Below are 15221 nucleotides of genomic sequence, written 5' to 3'. Positions count from 1 at the left end.
ATGGATATATAACACTACACCCAGCCATGAAAAATACCACTCACCCTTAGATTTACATTACTATAAGGACTCTGATGCTTGATAATAGCAAGGGGGGGGGGGGGCGGGTGGCGCTCAATGCCCCTCACCACCCCAGTGCAGCAGGAAGTAGCCAGAGAGACCTCAATGCCCCTATTCCCAAAGAATTGGGCCTTCCATCTCTTGAGGAGGGAATGTTAGGTAGTTAGAATAGGAAAAAGGAGTCCAAAAGGGCAGTGGCTAAAAGACAAAGAAGGGGAAAGTCTGAGAAAATAGAATAAAGGAAGGTCTGAGAACCAGAGTGAGGGCCTCAGGTAAAATAAACAGCTCTCCTGGCTAGCACAATTTACATTGGGCAGGCTCAGGGGGAGGAGAAAAAAATATATAAAAAGAGGAGCCAAAACTGAGCTGGGGGCTTCTCTTCTCTTCGTGTCTTTTGGGTCAGCCTGCCCTCACCTCGAGGATGTATTTTCCTTTACTTGCCAAATAAAACTGAGCAGTAACAAGGAGCTGTAACACTGGTTCATCTATTGCTTCAAATTTTTGTTGCAGCAAGATAGAACTGAGAAAACTGCAAACTCCCCTGACAGAAGTATAAATTCATAAAGAGAAAAAGGTAAACGTAATTAATAAGCAATGAATTTGTCCCTATATCTGATGTTATTCATGTGCATATTTTCTAACTTCTGGTGTATTTTTTCCATGTGAAGGGAATTTCAAAAGTGCAACATTAACTACTCTCTGCTCTCCACCTCTCTCAACCCATTCCTTTTCCAAAAATTAGTGACTTATTTAGCTACTGAGTTTAAGAGCAGAACTTGACAAGCATGAAGGCTTGTTATTTCTTTGCTTTTCTCGTAGGACCCAAACTCCCACAGAAACAGCCTTTCTTGTCTAACCCCATGTGATGAGTTTCACGAAAGCAGGTGTGTTAGAAGTGGCCAAACATTGCCTGTGACTGGGGAGTGCTTTTTGTTCTGTGCTTAGTTGTTGAGTCATGTCTGACTCTTTGCAACCCCTTGGACTGTAACCTGCCAGGCTCCTCTGTCCATAGGGATTCTCCCAGCAAAAATACTAGAGTGGGTTGCCATGCCCTCCTCCAACTGATCTTCCCAACCCAGGGATTGAACCCAGGTCTCCCACATTGCAGGCTGTTTCTTTACTGTCTGAGTCACCAGGGAAACCCAACAATACAAATATGGGTAAAAACATCTATTTCTGCTTTATTGACTATGCCAAAGCCTTTCACAATAAATTGTGGAAAATTCTGAAAGAGATGGGAATACCAGATCACCTGACCTGCCTCTTGAAAAACCTGTATGCAGGTCAGGAAGCAACAGTTAGAACTGGACATGGAACAACAGACTGGTTCCAAATAGGAAAAGGAGTATGCCAAGGCTGTATATTGTCACCCTGCTATTTAACTTATATGCAGAGTACATCATGAGGAACGCTGGACTGGATGAAGCACACGCTGGAATCAAGATTGCTGGGAGAAATATCAATAACCTCAGATATGCAGATGACACCACCCTTATGGCAGAAAGTGAAGAAGAACTAAAAAGCCTCTTGGTGAAAGTGAAAAAGTTGGCTTAAAGCTCAACATTCAGAAAACTAAGATCATGGCATCTGATCCCATCACTTCATGGGAAATAGATGGGGAAACAGTGGAAACAGTGTCAGACTTAAGTTTTTTGGGGGCTCCAAAATCACTGCATATGGTACTGCAGCCATGAAATTAAAAGACACTTACTCCTTGGAAGGAAAGTTATGACCAACCTAGATAGCATATTAAAAAGCAGAGACATTACTTTGCCAACAAAGGTCCGTGTAGTCAAGGCTATCGTTTTTCCAGTGGTCATGTATGGATGTAAGGGTTGGACTATGGAGAACGCTGAGTGCCGAAGAATTGATGCTTTTGACCTGACGTGTTGGAGAAGACTCTTGAGAATCCCTTGGACTGCAAGGAGATCCAACCAGTCCATCCTAAAGGAGATCAGTCCTGGGTGTTCATTGGAAGAAATGATGTTGAAGCTGAAACTCCAATACTTTGACCACCTCATGCGAAGAGCTGACTCATTGGAAAAGACCCTGATGCTGGGAGGGATTGGGGGCAGGAGGAGAATGGGTAACAGAGGATGAGATGGTTGGATGGCATCACCGACTCAATGGACATGAGTTTTCATAAACTCCAGGAGTTGGTGATGGACAGGGAGGCCTGGCATGCTGCGATTCATGGGGTCGCAAAGAGTTGGACACAACTGAGCGACTGAAGGAATTGAACTGATCCCTTTTTGAAGAGAACTTCCCAACCCAGGAATTGAACCGGGGTTTCCTGCATTGCCTGCAGATTCTTTACCAGCTGAGTAACCAGGTAGCCTGTGACTGGGGAGGGAGGACATCAAACTTTGAAGTCCACTATTAAATCAACTAACTTGCAGATGCTAGCTTTATCTGTAACAATGTATTTTGACCTCACATGTTCTGTTCCTATTTTTGTCATGTTTCTCATTTAGTTCAAACTTTAGGTAGAAGAGACATGTTATTTATTATTTCTCTAAGGTCACGAGTGTCTTGGATTCTAGATATTGAAAACATAACTCAAAATTTCTCCCCAAAAGTCTTGTTGTTATGATTTTTATTTTGTTGGTTTTATCTAATTACAGAGCTAAAATATATTACTGGGAGTTTACTCAGATTAAAATGTAAGAAATGTAATGAACATACTAAAATATAAAAGAATAACATAGAAGAAATACAATAGATTATTCCAACACTCAGGAGTAACTTTAACTAATACACTGTCATAGTATATTATGTTCTTAATTACTATTTTAAACATTTGTGATTATTTCAAAAATATAATTTGCATATTGGTGAATCAGTTAATAAACATATAATAAACACTTCCTTTGCTCATAAGATGCCCTATAAGCTTGGCTTTAGTTATCCCATTATTGTCTACTATTGAGATGCATCTTCCTTTAAATTTCCCATATGTTAGGGATTTTTGTACATCGTGTTGTCATGAATATCTTTGTACCTAAATCATTGTTTGAATTTCTTTGCATATAGATCTCATACAAGGAAACTGTTGAATGCAAATTTACATGGCAAACTCAATTTCCAAAAGAGTAACAGGAATTTAAATTCTTACAGAAGTGAAAAATCTTAAACATTTTCCTTAATTTTTTATAAAAAAAAAAGTAATGAATGTTCATTATAGCAAAACAATTTGAAGTTTTAGAAAGATAAAAATAAAACAATTTGAAGTTTTAGAAAATATATATTAATTTATAAAAGTTTTACATTTTTTTTTTTTTTTTTTAGTTTTAGTATAAACCTGGTCTTCCTGCTTATCCTTCCTAGAGAAATGGGAGAGCTGCATTTTTCTAGTTAATATATGTTCAGGATTAACTACAACATTGGGACATACATACACGTTCCACTTGAGTACCTTAAAGTACCCATCTTGCCTAATAACATACAACATGCTTGAAATTGAACTAGCTTAAAAGAAGAAGAAGAAGAAAAAAAAAAAAATCCAAAAATAACAGTTGCAAAACTCAACCTGCTGTGGCTGACCAGTCACTCCTGTGGAATGTCTTCTTTTCCAATTCCTTAACTCAAATACCTCATATCATTCGTGGAGCTAGTCTTGATCCTTCCAGGGCAATGTTCAGCATCCCTTGAGCTGAATTATTAGGCGAAGTCAGGGAGTATGTATTTTCCCTCCTTGGTCTGATGCATTCAGTGATGCCACTTGGCACTGCTCTCATTACAGGAAAGCATTAGCCATATTCCCAAATGTAACAGATATTCAACCATAACTGCTGCTTCACATCTATTAAGTATTTAAATTTAAACACTTTAAAAACAGATCTCAATTTCTTCTCCTTATATAAACATATTTCTAGATATGTTTATCTAAAACATATCTAGATATGCTTGCTATCTTGGAGAGAGGCAGCAACCTTCCCCAGTTTTATGTGTCTGCTAAGTTGCTTTAGGCGTATCAGACTCTGTGACCCTGTGGACTATAGCCCATCAGGCTCCTTATCCATGGGATTCTCCAGGCAAGAATACTGGAGTGGATTGCCATGCCCTCCTCCAGGAAATCTTCCTGACCCAGGGATGGAACCCATGTCTCTTATGTCTCCTGTATTGGCAGGCGGGTTCTTTATTGCTGGTGCCACCTGGGAGAGGGGCACCACCCTTCCCCAGCTGCTAAAGTCAAATCCAAGAGTCATCCTTGACTTCTCTATTTTTCTCTTTATTGACTTCCAATTCATGTGATATCAGTTTTTTTTTCAAAACATATTTTACATACCTCTACTTCTCTCTAGCTTCTCTATATTCTTAGTCTAACTTAAACTCCTTTTGAAATTATTTTTTAATTGGAGTACAGTTGCTTTACAATCTTGTTAGTTTCTTCTATATAGCAAAGTGAAGCATTTATACATATATCCACTCTTTTTCTCGTTTTCCTTCCCAATAGGTCACCATAGAGAATTGAGTAGAGTTCCCTGTGCTATACACTAGATTCTCATTAGTTATCTATTTTATTAATATATATATAGTAGTATATAGATATATGTCCATCCCCATCTCCCAATTCATCTCACCCCACCTTCCCCCCTTGGTGAAAGTGAAAGTCACTTAGTCGTGTCTGACTCTTTGTGACCTCATGAACTATACAGTCCATAGAGTTCTCCAGGCCAGAAAACTGGAGTGGGTAGCCTTTCCCCTCTCCAGGGGATCTTCCCAACTCAGGGACTGAACCCAGGCCTCCCACATTTCAGGTGGATTCTTCACCAGCTAAGTGACAAGGGAAGCCCAAGAACACTGGGGTGGGCAGCCTATCCCTTCTCCAGCAGATCTTCCCAACCCAGGAATTGAACTGGGGTCTCTTGCACTGCAGGTGGATTCTTTACCAACTGAGCCATCAGGGAAGCCCTCCCCGCCCATCTTGGTAACCATTCTTTTTTTCTTACATCTGTGACTCTACTTTTGCTTTGCAAATAATTTCATCTGTCTCATTTTTCTAGATTTTACATATGTGTTCAGTTCAGTTCAGTTGCTCACTGATGTCCAACTCTTTGCAACCCCACAGACTTCAGCACACTAGGCTTTCCTGTCATCGCCAACTCCCAGAACTTGCTCATACTCATGTTCATCAAGTCGGTGATGCCATCCAACCATCTCATCCTCTGTTGTCCCCTTCTCCTCCTGCCTTCAATCTTTCCCAGCATCAGGGTCTTTTCCAGTGAGTCAGTTATTGGCATCAGATGTCCAAAATATTGGAGCTTCAGCTTTAGCATCAATCCTTCCAACGAATATTCAGGACTGATTTCCTTTAGGATTGACTGGTCAGATCTCCTGGCAGTCCAAAGGACTTTCAAGAATATTCTCCAACACCATAGCTCAAAACCATCAGTTCTTCGTCACTCAGCTTTCCTTATGGCTCCTCTGTCCATGAATTTTCCAGGCAAGAATACTGGAATGGGTTGCCATTTCCTTCTCCAGGGGATCTTCCCCACCCAGAAATCAAAAGTGTGTCTCCCGTATTGCAGGCAGATTCTTTCTGGTCTGAAACACCAGGGAAGCCTTACAAATGACAGATATTCTATATTTGTCTTCATCTGACTTACTTCATTCTGTATAACAGTCTCTAGATACATCCATGTCACTGCAAGTGGCATTATTTTTTTCATTTCTATGCCTAATATTCCATTGTATATATGTACCTCATCTTCTTTATCTATAATTTCTTTATCCATTTCTCTATTGATAGACATTTAGGTTGCTTCTATGTCCTGGCTGTTGTAAATAGTGCTTCAGTGAACATTGGAGTGCATGCATCCTTTTGAATTGCAGCTTTCTCCAAATGTATGCCCTAGAGTGGGGTTGCTGTGTCCTATGATAGTTCTATTTTCAGATTTTAAGGAGTCTTCATACTGTTCTCCATACTGGCTGTAACAGTTACATTCCCAACAACAATGTAGGAGGATTCCCTTTTCTTTGCACTCTCTCCAGCATTTATTATTTGTAGATTCTTTGGCCAGTTTGACTGGTGTAAGGCGATACCTCATTGTACTTTTAGAAAAGTGTCTATTTAGATCTTCTGCCTGATTTCTGATTGGGTTGTATGCTTTTTCAGTTATCTATATCCATTCTTTTGATTCTTGGAACTCAATCTATTGATAAACTTAATTCTAGTTAAGGTAAGTAGAAATAATTTTGCTATTTGTAACTTGTTAGGTTTTATGTTTAGCAATTCTTACCAAAAGACAATGCAGGCAACAAAACAGACTCTAAAGGAAATAGGGATTGGAGATGGTTATCTGACATGATTAGAGTAGAAGGCAGCAAAAACACTATTGTCATTAAAGGAATAAACGAGAGAATGAATGCAGATATAGAACTCTCACCTATTGATGAAAGCCCATCATTGATGAGTCAAGGTACAGCTACTGAAAACCACTAACTAGCACAGGAATGGTTTAAACTTCAGCCTTATCTGGTCTTTTTTAATGAAAAGTAGTATGTTGATTGGTAAACAGAGAGATCCCACTACTGTAATTGAGACATTTTGGTGAATTTAAATAGATCTTTATAACCCAGGTTCCCTAGCTTCATAAGCCTCTTCTGACACAGGCTGCCTCCTTACAAGTTCAGTGAAGTAGGTCATGCTCTGAAAAACATGTAATAGCATCAACTGCATGAATGGCATGAGCCATTCTCCTCATGCCGTATTCCTCTTATCCCTCTATAATTACATCTAGATTTATAATTAGATCAGATCCTAGCTTTTGCAAGACATTGTACACAATATTTTTAACTCAGAAAAGCTTTTTATATCAGAAGAATCTCAAAATTTTATTTATGTTAGTGTGAATCTTGAGACCATGTGTAGAAATGAATTCACAGAGTACTACATGAGAGAAGCTGACTTTAAATTAAACTGGTTTTATCAATAAGGGTGCATTAATAATTTGTATCAGAGGTGCCAACTCTTGTTTGGTTGACCAACATGTGGACTCAATGTTGGTCAATGCAAAATGCAGTTGAGTTGTTGGAAATTTTTAGTGAATGAATCCTGGAAGTAAGACCTGAATTGATGGCTTAAATATCTGATTAGTAAAAATTAAGTAGTGTGTCAAATCTTATTGTAATCATGGTAATACCTTGGCAAACCCACTAATGGCATTTGCTAGCTGGAGTGTCCTTGCCTTTGAAATCATTTTAGCAGGTTATACCTGACACATTCAGGATTTTTTTGTAAGCACCATGTTTGAAATCTATGAATTTTGAAATCTTTGGGGAGGGGCTTCATGGAAAATGTCAGTTAAACTATGTAACTATTGGAGAATAAAATAAAGCTGTTTCATTGACCATGACCAAAACAGCTTCCTTTTGAGTAACACACATCACTCAGGGATCTCCTATGTTAAATCTGGGCAAAGAATCATCCTAACATGAAAAGTCGAGACATGGAGCGTGGTTTCAGTAGCCCAGATGTCTCCACATTTCACTCAGGTTTCACTGTGACCTGCATCCTTGAAAGTATTACTACAGTTTAATACAGAGCAAGACCACTTATTCTCATTGTTAGCCTGGCATTCTGTATTATCTTGATATCATTGGCTGTAACTTGAATGTGTAGGTAACAGCTATTTGAAAGGTGGAAAAATACAGGCTAGGCTCTGGATGGTCAGATATCTCACTAGAAATTGAAAATTTACTTATAAAGGAAGAAGGGAAGTCTGGATACTGAGGCAATTTGGTTGTTTCTAACAGAAGGTAAAGAGAAAGAAATCAGAGCCCTTTTTAGGGACTTCTGAAGAAGACTAACGGTGGGACAGTCACTTGTCAGAATGATCAAAATTGAATCGTAGAGGGACTTCTGCCCTGAGCTTAATGTCCTGGTTGGGAGCTTCCATCTTCCCTCCTCTGCTTCAGTCACCATCACGGCAGTTCTTCTGTAACTCCTTTGTTCATCTGCTACAACAGACAGAAGAGCTTTGCAGCTGGTTTTCAGCACATTCAACCATTTGCTTTCAGTCATATTTTTGAAAAGTGAAAAGTAATTTTGACTGTAGAAATTTCTCCTCGTGCCCTGAACGGCTTTGGTTTTGTTGGTATAGTTTTCAGAAACTTTAATTCCTACTGTATAATAAAATGTTTACTTTTAATACCAGTTAGTTTTCAAAAAGTTTCTTAAATTTCATTCTTTATTTTTAGTAATAGTGTTAGTCACTCAGTCATGTCCAACTCTTTGTAGTTCCATGGAATGTAAGATCACCAGGCTCCTCTGTCCATGGGAATCTCTAGGCAAAAATACTGGAGTGGATTGCCATTCATTTCTCCAGAGGATCTTGTTCTTAACATTTTAATATACCTCAAAGTAGCTCAGTTAGATAGTAGATTCCATTTGCATATTATATAAAAAATGCATGAAGAAACTCCAAAGTTTTGAAATAACACTGTGCAAGAACATATCTTAAGCATGCTTATGAAGTTATTAATCAATATATCCATTCATTGAATCTATTAGGGGCATTTATGGTAGTCTCTGGGCTTTATAAAGTATTTATAAAATGATCAAATGTTTTCTTTATCAACATTTTTCTTATCACATGTTTGTAGTAAAACTTCCACATAAAACCCAGACCACACCAATCTTAAATTATTGAACATTTTGGGAAATACTGAGATGGATTTCCAGAGTTTATATAGATGGAGTACCAAAGAGCCTACAGGATATTAATTTACCCTACAATGTAAGAAAGAGATTAAAGTCTAAAAAATAAATGTCTTCAAAAACCAAGCAGGGAAATGTATTAGGATTGAATGTAATAATTAAAAATAAGTCTGTGGGCAATGGAAATTAGAGGCCCAACTTAAAGGTATAAGAATATATTAATACTGCCACCAGTAGTAGTTCATAATCCCTCTTCTGGACATAAAGATTTGGTTAAAGGTCAATCAGTCAACCACTGTGTTTGCTCCAGGAGAAAGCTAAAGCACTGTACAGTAAGACAGCAAGTAAACAGATGAGCTCTTTGACTAAGTCAGGTCTCTGTGGGACAGGGAGATTGCCACAGCATTAGCACCCTCAGAGCCAGTGGTCCCTGCTGGGTTGGGAGCAGTGCCAAGAGCAAGCAGGTCCTCAGAGCATCCATCAGTGCTCACAGCATCAGGACTCGGCAACTTTCCTGACAAAGATACCTCTGGTAATTGTTGAGCCATAGTGTGATAGCAATAAATTTGGAACCTGTGGCCAAATGATGCATTAGCTGTCTATGACGCCAGAAGTTGTTGCCAATGATGATAATAGAAAAGATGCTCAGGGCCTTCCTATGTGCCACACCCATTCCAAGGGTGCCCCATACTGACTCACTGAATCCTGTGACCTTAGCCCTCTTGTTCAATGTTGTACATAATATATGCCTACCTAAGATTCAAAAGCAAAATCTGTGCTTTTAAACACTAAGCTATGCTGAAAGAATGTATAAAGGGACATTTTAGAAATTTCCAGGGACTCTCAGAATGAGTAGGAAAGTTTAGAAGTTGGCAGGCATGTGGGTAGCATGGAGGAGAGATGGTACAGCCAGAGAAAGAGTCTAGGGTCATGGATGTAAACTTATTTTTTCTTTTAGGAGTGTTCAAGGGAAATATAGGTTATAGCTTGTTAGATAAAATGGATTCTCTTACATAATTCAAAGATGAATTGTTTGCCTATGAAGATAATATTGACCAAATTTTAATTATAAAATGAAAATATTTAATTGTGTTTTTTGTATTCTATTCCCAGGAAAGATAAAACAGGAGCCCAGGTTAACATAGAGCTGCATTCCAACAATTTCTAATTAAAGATTCTCAAAATAAGTTACACTATCTGGACATCAGTATTTACTTAAGTAAGTAGCATTGCATCCATGGCCTCAGGAACAAATTTTTTTTCCGCAACATAATATTATTGTTCCAGAAAGACATCTATTTCTGCTTTTTGACTATGCCAAGGCCTTTGACTGTGTGGATCACAATAAACTGTGGAAAATTCTGAAACAGATGAGAATAACAGAACACCTGACCTGCCTCTTGAGAAATCTGTATGCAGGTCAGGAAACAAAAGTTACAACTGGACATTGAATAACAGATTGGTTTCAAATAGGAAAAGGAGTACGTCAAGGCTGTATATGGTCACCCTGCTTATTTAACTTCTATGCAGAGTAAATCATGAGAAATGCTGGGCTGGATGAAACACAAGCAGGAAGCAAGACTGCCGGGAGAAATATCAATAACCTCAGATATGCAGATGACACCACCCTTGTGGCAGAAAGTGAAGAAGAACTAAAGAGCCCCTTGATGAAAGTGAAAGAGGAGAGTGAAAAAGTTGGCTTAAAGCTCAACATTCAGAAAACTAAGATCATGGCATCTGGTCCAATTACTTCATGACAAATAGATGGGGAAATAGTGGAAACAGTGGCTGACTTTATTTTGGGGGGCTCCAAAATCACTGCAGATGGTGATTGCAGCCATGACATTAAGAGATGTTTACTCCTTGGAAGGAAAGTTATAACCAAATTAGATAGCATATTAAAAAACAGAGACATTACTTTGTCCACAAAGCTCCATCTAGTCAAGGCTATGGTTTTTCCATTAGTCATGTATGGATGTGAGAGTTGGACCATAAAGAAAGCTGAGTGCCAAAGAATTGAGGCTTTTGAACTGTGGTGTTGGAGAAGACTGTTGAGAGTCCCTTGGACTGCAAGGAGATCCAACCAGTCCATCCTAAAGGAGATCAGTTTTGGGTGTTTATTGGAAGGACTAATACTGAAGCTGAGAGTCCAGTATTTTGACCACCTGATGCGAAGAGCTTTGAAAAAGACCCTGATGCTGGGAAAGATTGAGGGCAGGAGGAGAAGGGGATGACAGAGGATGAAATGGTTGGATGGCATCACCGACTCAATGGAGATGAGTTTGGATGAACTCCGGTAGTTGGTGATGGACAGGGAGGCCTGGAGTGCTGTGGTTCGTTCACTCGGTCACAAAGGGTCGGACACGACTGAGCGACTGAGCTGAACAGATTATAATCAACTTGGTCAGATACTAATTGCATGGGAATTGTGTGATAAGTATAAAAAAAAAAAAAAAAGAGAAAAAAACAGTTTTCAGATTGTATAATTAATATATTTTACTTTAAAAATAGTGAAATTTATAGACTGTTTACTAGATTTAGATTGAAGTCCTTATTACTCAATTAAAAGTAGATTAAACTGAATTCACATTCTCACTAAAATCTTCATTAAATGTCTCATCTCTTAGAGTAGTGGTATTCAAATTTTCAGAAAAAATTCCAAACCTTTTAGTAAATATTTTTTTAGTAAATTATTTTACTAAATATTTTACTATTTTGCTATATTTTATTATTTTACTATTTTTTGTTACTAAATAATTATTAACCACTACTCTAAAATATAAATATGTTAAAGTAAATTGTATATGGGGTGCCTATCATCATATGGCACATGTTTTATAAACTTAATCAGAACACTCGAAAGTCTTTAAGAGGAAATATTTTTATAAATATATTTCTAATCACAAGAAGTTTAGCACATTCTTAACTCAGAAATTAAACCACAAGATAGGGCACTGTTTATTTTTAAATAAAATCCCTTTTTCCAATAATCTGATATTTCACATCTGTTGCCAATCTTTTATCAGATATAATTAAAATAATCATCATTTTGTCTCATGATATAGCAGATGAAAAGCTTTAACTGGGATGTATTAAAGCAGATGTTCTATCTCCTTTTTTCTCATTGTGTTTGAATCACTGGTGCTATTTTTAGTAAGTTATCTTACAAGAATATTTTAAGGTCCTTAGGTCATTATTCATTTTCAAGATTTATTTAGCTTAAGCTAGCCATTATAGCACATAAATCATGTTAATCTGGCGTGTGTATGCTGTACTTTGTCAAAACACAAGGAGAGAAAAGAAGCTATAGCAGGTACAATTTTCACCTACTACCTTATGGAACTTTACACTTCCTTAAGGATATATCCTATTCTGAACATCACACATGACCTTCTGATAGATATGGTCTCAGAAAACATGCCATAATTGGTGAAAATATTAAATGTTAGTAAAGCATAATGCCTTTTTATTTTTAAATTCAAAATTTGCTTTAAATGCATACTTCTCATCTTTGATAAATGCTCTTTAAAGCATTGTTATGTAATTATTTTTAACTATTAGTTGTCTATAGGAGAAAGAGGACTCTCCTGGTGGCTCAGAAGAATCCATCTGCCAATGCAGGAGATGCAAGTTTGATCCCTGAGTGGGGAAGATTCCCTGGAGAAGGAAATGGCTACCCACACCAGTATTCCTGCCTAGGAAATCCATGGACAGAGGAGTCTGGTGAGCTCCACTTCATGGGGTCACAGAGTCAGACATGACTTAGCAACTAAAATAGCAACGATAGTAGTGGAAAGAAGCAATAAAAACATATTTATATATTGGATATGTCTTTTAAAATATCTTGAAACACTATATATTCTGTAATGTATGCTGTCTAGTCACGCTGAAGAGTCAGGTCTTCTGCCTAAATAAGCAATAATTAACAACATATACCCTGCCTTTAAAATTCTCAAAAGTCAGACATAAGATATAAAAAGATTTTTGAAAGCAGTAGTATTTTCTAATAGTATTCTTTATGTTTTAATTAAGCAATACCTAAAAATATAAAAAAGTTTTCAATAGTGGTGGCTAGGTAGTCTGTTTTCAAAGCAGAAAATGTGTCCTAAAAAAAAAAAAAAAGCAAATGTGTCCTATCCAAAAGGCTCACTTCTGTTATTGCAATATATTTAACAATATTCACTGATACATTTTGCATTTTAAAGATGTTATGTATTAACTTTTATTATTAGTATTTATCTTTATAATGATAAAACCTGCTGCTTTGCAGGGGATGAGGTTGTTTAGCAGGGGGATTTGTTATGAACATGAGGGCATCATAATGTGAGTGGAAGGAGAGGGAAAAGGTACTTCCTGTCAATGCTGGATGCTTAATAAAAAACAGAGTTCCTTCAAAGGAAGCAAGTTGTCCTTTATCATAGGTAGTGGGATAGTTGACCTCTTCTGAAGAGAAATAGTAAGCTATTTAAAATACTATAGTCCTTAATAGTATTTTAATCAAACAGCGGTTTGATTGTATCTGTTTCTTTGGTCATGCCTCTGTAACCATTTATCAGTGAGAGCAAGGACTTGCCCTGCACCACTTTCTCAGAGAAATGAGCTCCTGTTGTAGGAAGACAAAGGGAAGAAATTCCTTGGTTGGCAATAGAAGCTTATTATTATTATTAAAAGATAGTATTTGCTGGAAAAAAAAGTACAAAGTCCCTATAAAAGCCTAAATAAAATGGGCAACATACCGGAAAATCTGTACCTAAGGCGTCCAATTCCAGGGTTGCTTCCAAAAGCCAAGTAAAAGGGGACCTAACATGAGGGAATATCTCTGCCCAGATGTGTTTCTTAACAGGTGAAGGTCTATTATTCGAGGTCCATTTGAGTCACATAGGATCCATTTTATTGCAAGAAAAAGATACTTGAAGTATGTTAAATAATAGAAATTTGCATTTCCATGTTACTGGTAGTCCATGCTAAGAAATTCCAGACCTGATACAGCATTTGAACAAATAAGGTCTCCATATTCACTTCTTTGGTCTATTTTTATTCATTCATTTTGGTTATAAGAAAACTGCAGTAGCCTCTGAGCACCATTTCTTTGTTTTAGTTACTGAAACAGAAAGGTGGAAAGGATTGTTTATCTGTTTTGCTTGGAAAAGAAAATCATGCCTGGAAGACCTGCACCCACTTCCCATAATTAAACGCCAAGAGTGTGTCATATGCTCACTCATATGCTAATCACCGGCAAGTGACATGGAGCAAATATGTTTCATACCCTGGCACATGGAACATTGCCACTCCCAAATGAAATAAAAGAAACAAGGAAGAAGTGAGTAGCTTTTATTGAAGGGTAGCTAATCCGCATTACCTAGCCCATTATTTTTGTCATTGTTTTTTTTTTTTTTTTTTTCCTCCTTGACTCTCTTTGTACCTTGTGATCAACAACAAAAAAATATCTCATGGGCTTTCATGCATTGTTTTATTAAATATCAATTGAGTTTGGGTGCTGGACACTACAAATATAAATCTTAATATGAGACAGGTCATAGTATCAGATTCACCTTACCTAGCCTGGAAGACAAGATACAAACAGCAACAAAAGGTTTTCAGTATGAGGGGTCTGAGTTTTAAAGCAGAGTAGATATTGTCCATGTAAAGGTCAGGTGATGAGGAATGGCATTTACAGGGGGACAGGAACAAAATTATGAAGGACACAACTGACAAATAGCCGGTTTTGAGTAGAGGGATTATAAGCAGGTTTGTGTTTCTGGAAAGTGTAGGTTAAAGCTAGAATTTGCTAGACATAAGGTGGTTGACTGCCTTTTTAAATTAACTTTGTAGAGTTATAGATTAATAAGTGATTATGGACTGAATGTCTTGGTTCTTTCCAAAATTCATAAGTTGAAGCCCTTATGTGATGGTAATTAGAGATGGAATTTTAAGGAAGCAATTCAATTTATGTGAAATCATGAAAGTGGAGTTCTCATGACAGAATGAGTGCCCTTATAAAATGAGATTAGAGAGCTTGTGCTCTCTCTCAAGGGTACATCAAAAAGCCAGCCATGTGCAAGCCAGAAAAATACCTCTCACCAAGAGCCAATTGGCCAGAATCTTGGTCTAGGACTCTTTAGCCATCAGAACTGTGGTAAATAAATTTATATTTTATTTAAGCTAACCAATCCCTGGGTTTTTAATATAACAGCCAGAGTTAAGACATAGATATACAAAATCATTGGGATACTTAAGTCATCCAGGTAAACTTGAAGAAACTAGTGACTCAACTAGGAGCTGAATCATAGATAAGGAGCACAACACAGCAGTTATTTAACATTAGAAAAGTCTTTAAGGACAGAAGAATGAAGGAAATCTAAAGCCTGTTATAAACAGGAAAGCAAACTGTAGTTATCTAATCATCATATCAGGGATTCCCTGGTGGCTCAGCAGGAAAGAATCCACCTGCCATACAGGAGATGTGGGATTGATCCCTAGTCCAGGAAGATCCCCTAGA

This window comes from Cervus canadensis, chromosome 26, assembly GCF_019320065.1.
Source record: "Cervus canadensis isolate Bull #8, Minnesota chromosome 26, ASM1932006v1, whole genome shotgun sequence".
Classification (NCBI taxonomy): Eukaryota; Metazoa; Chordata; class Mammalia; order Artiodactyla; family Cervidae; genus Cervus; species Cervus canadensis.
The sequence above is the reverse complement of the archived record's forward strand: the minus strand, read 5'-3'. Positions refer to the sequence as shown.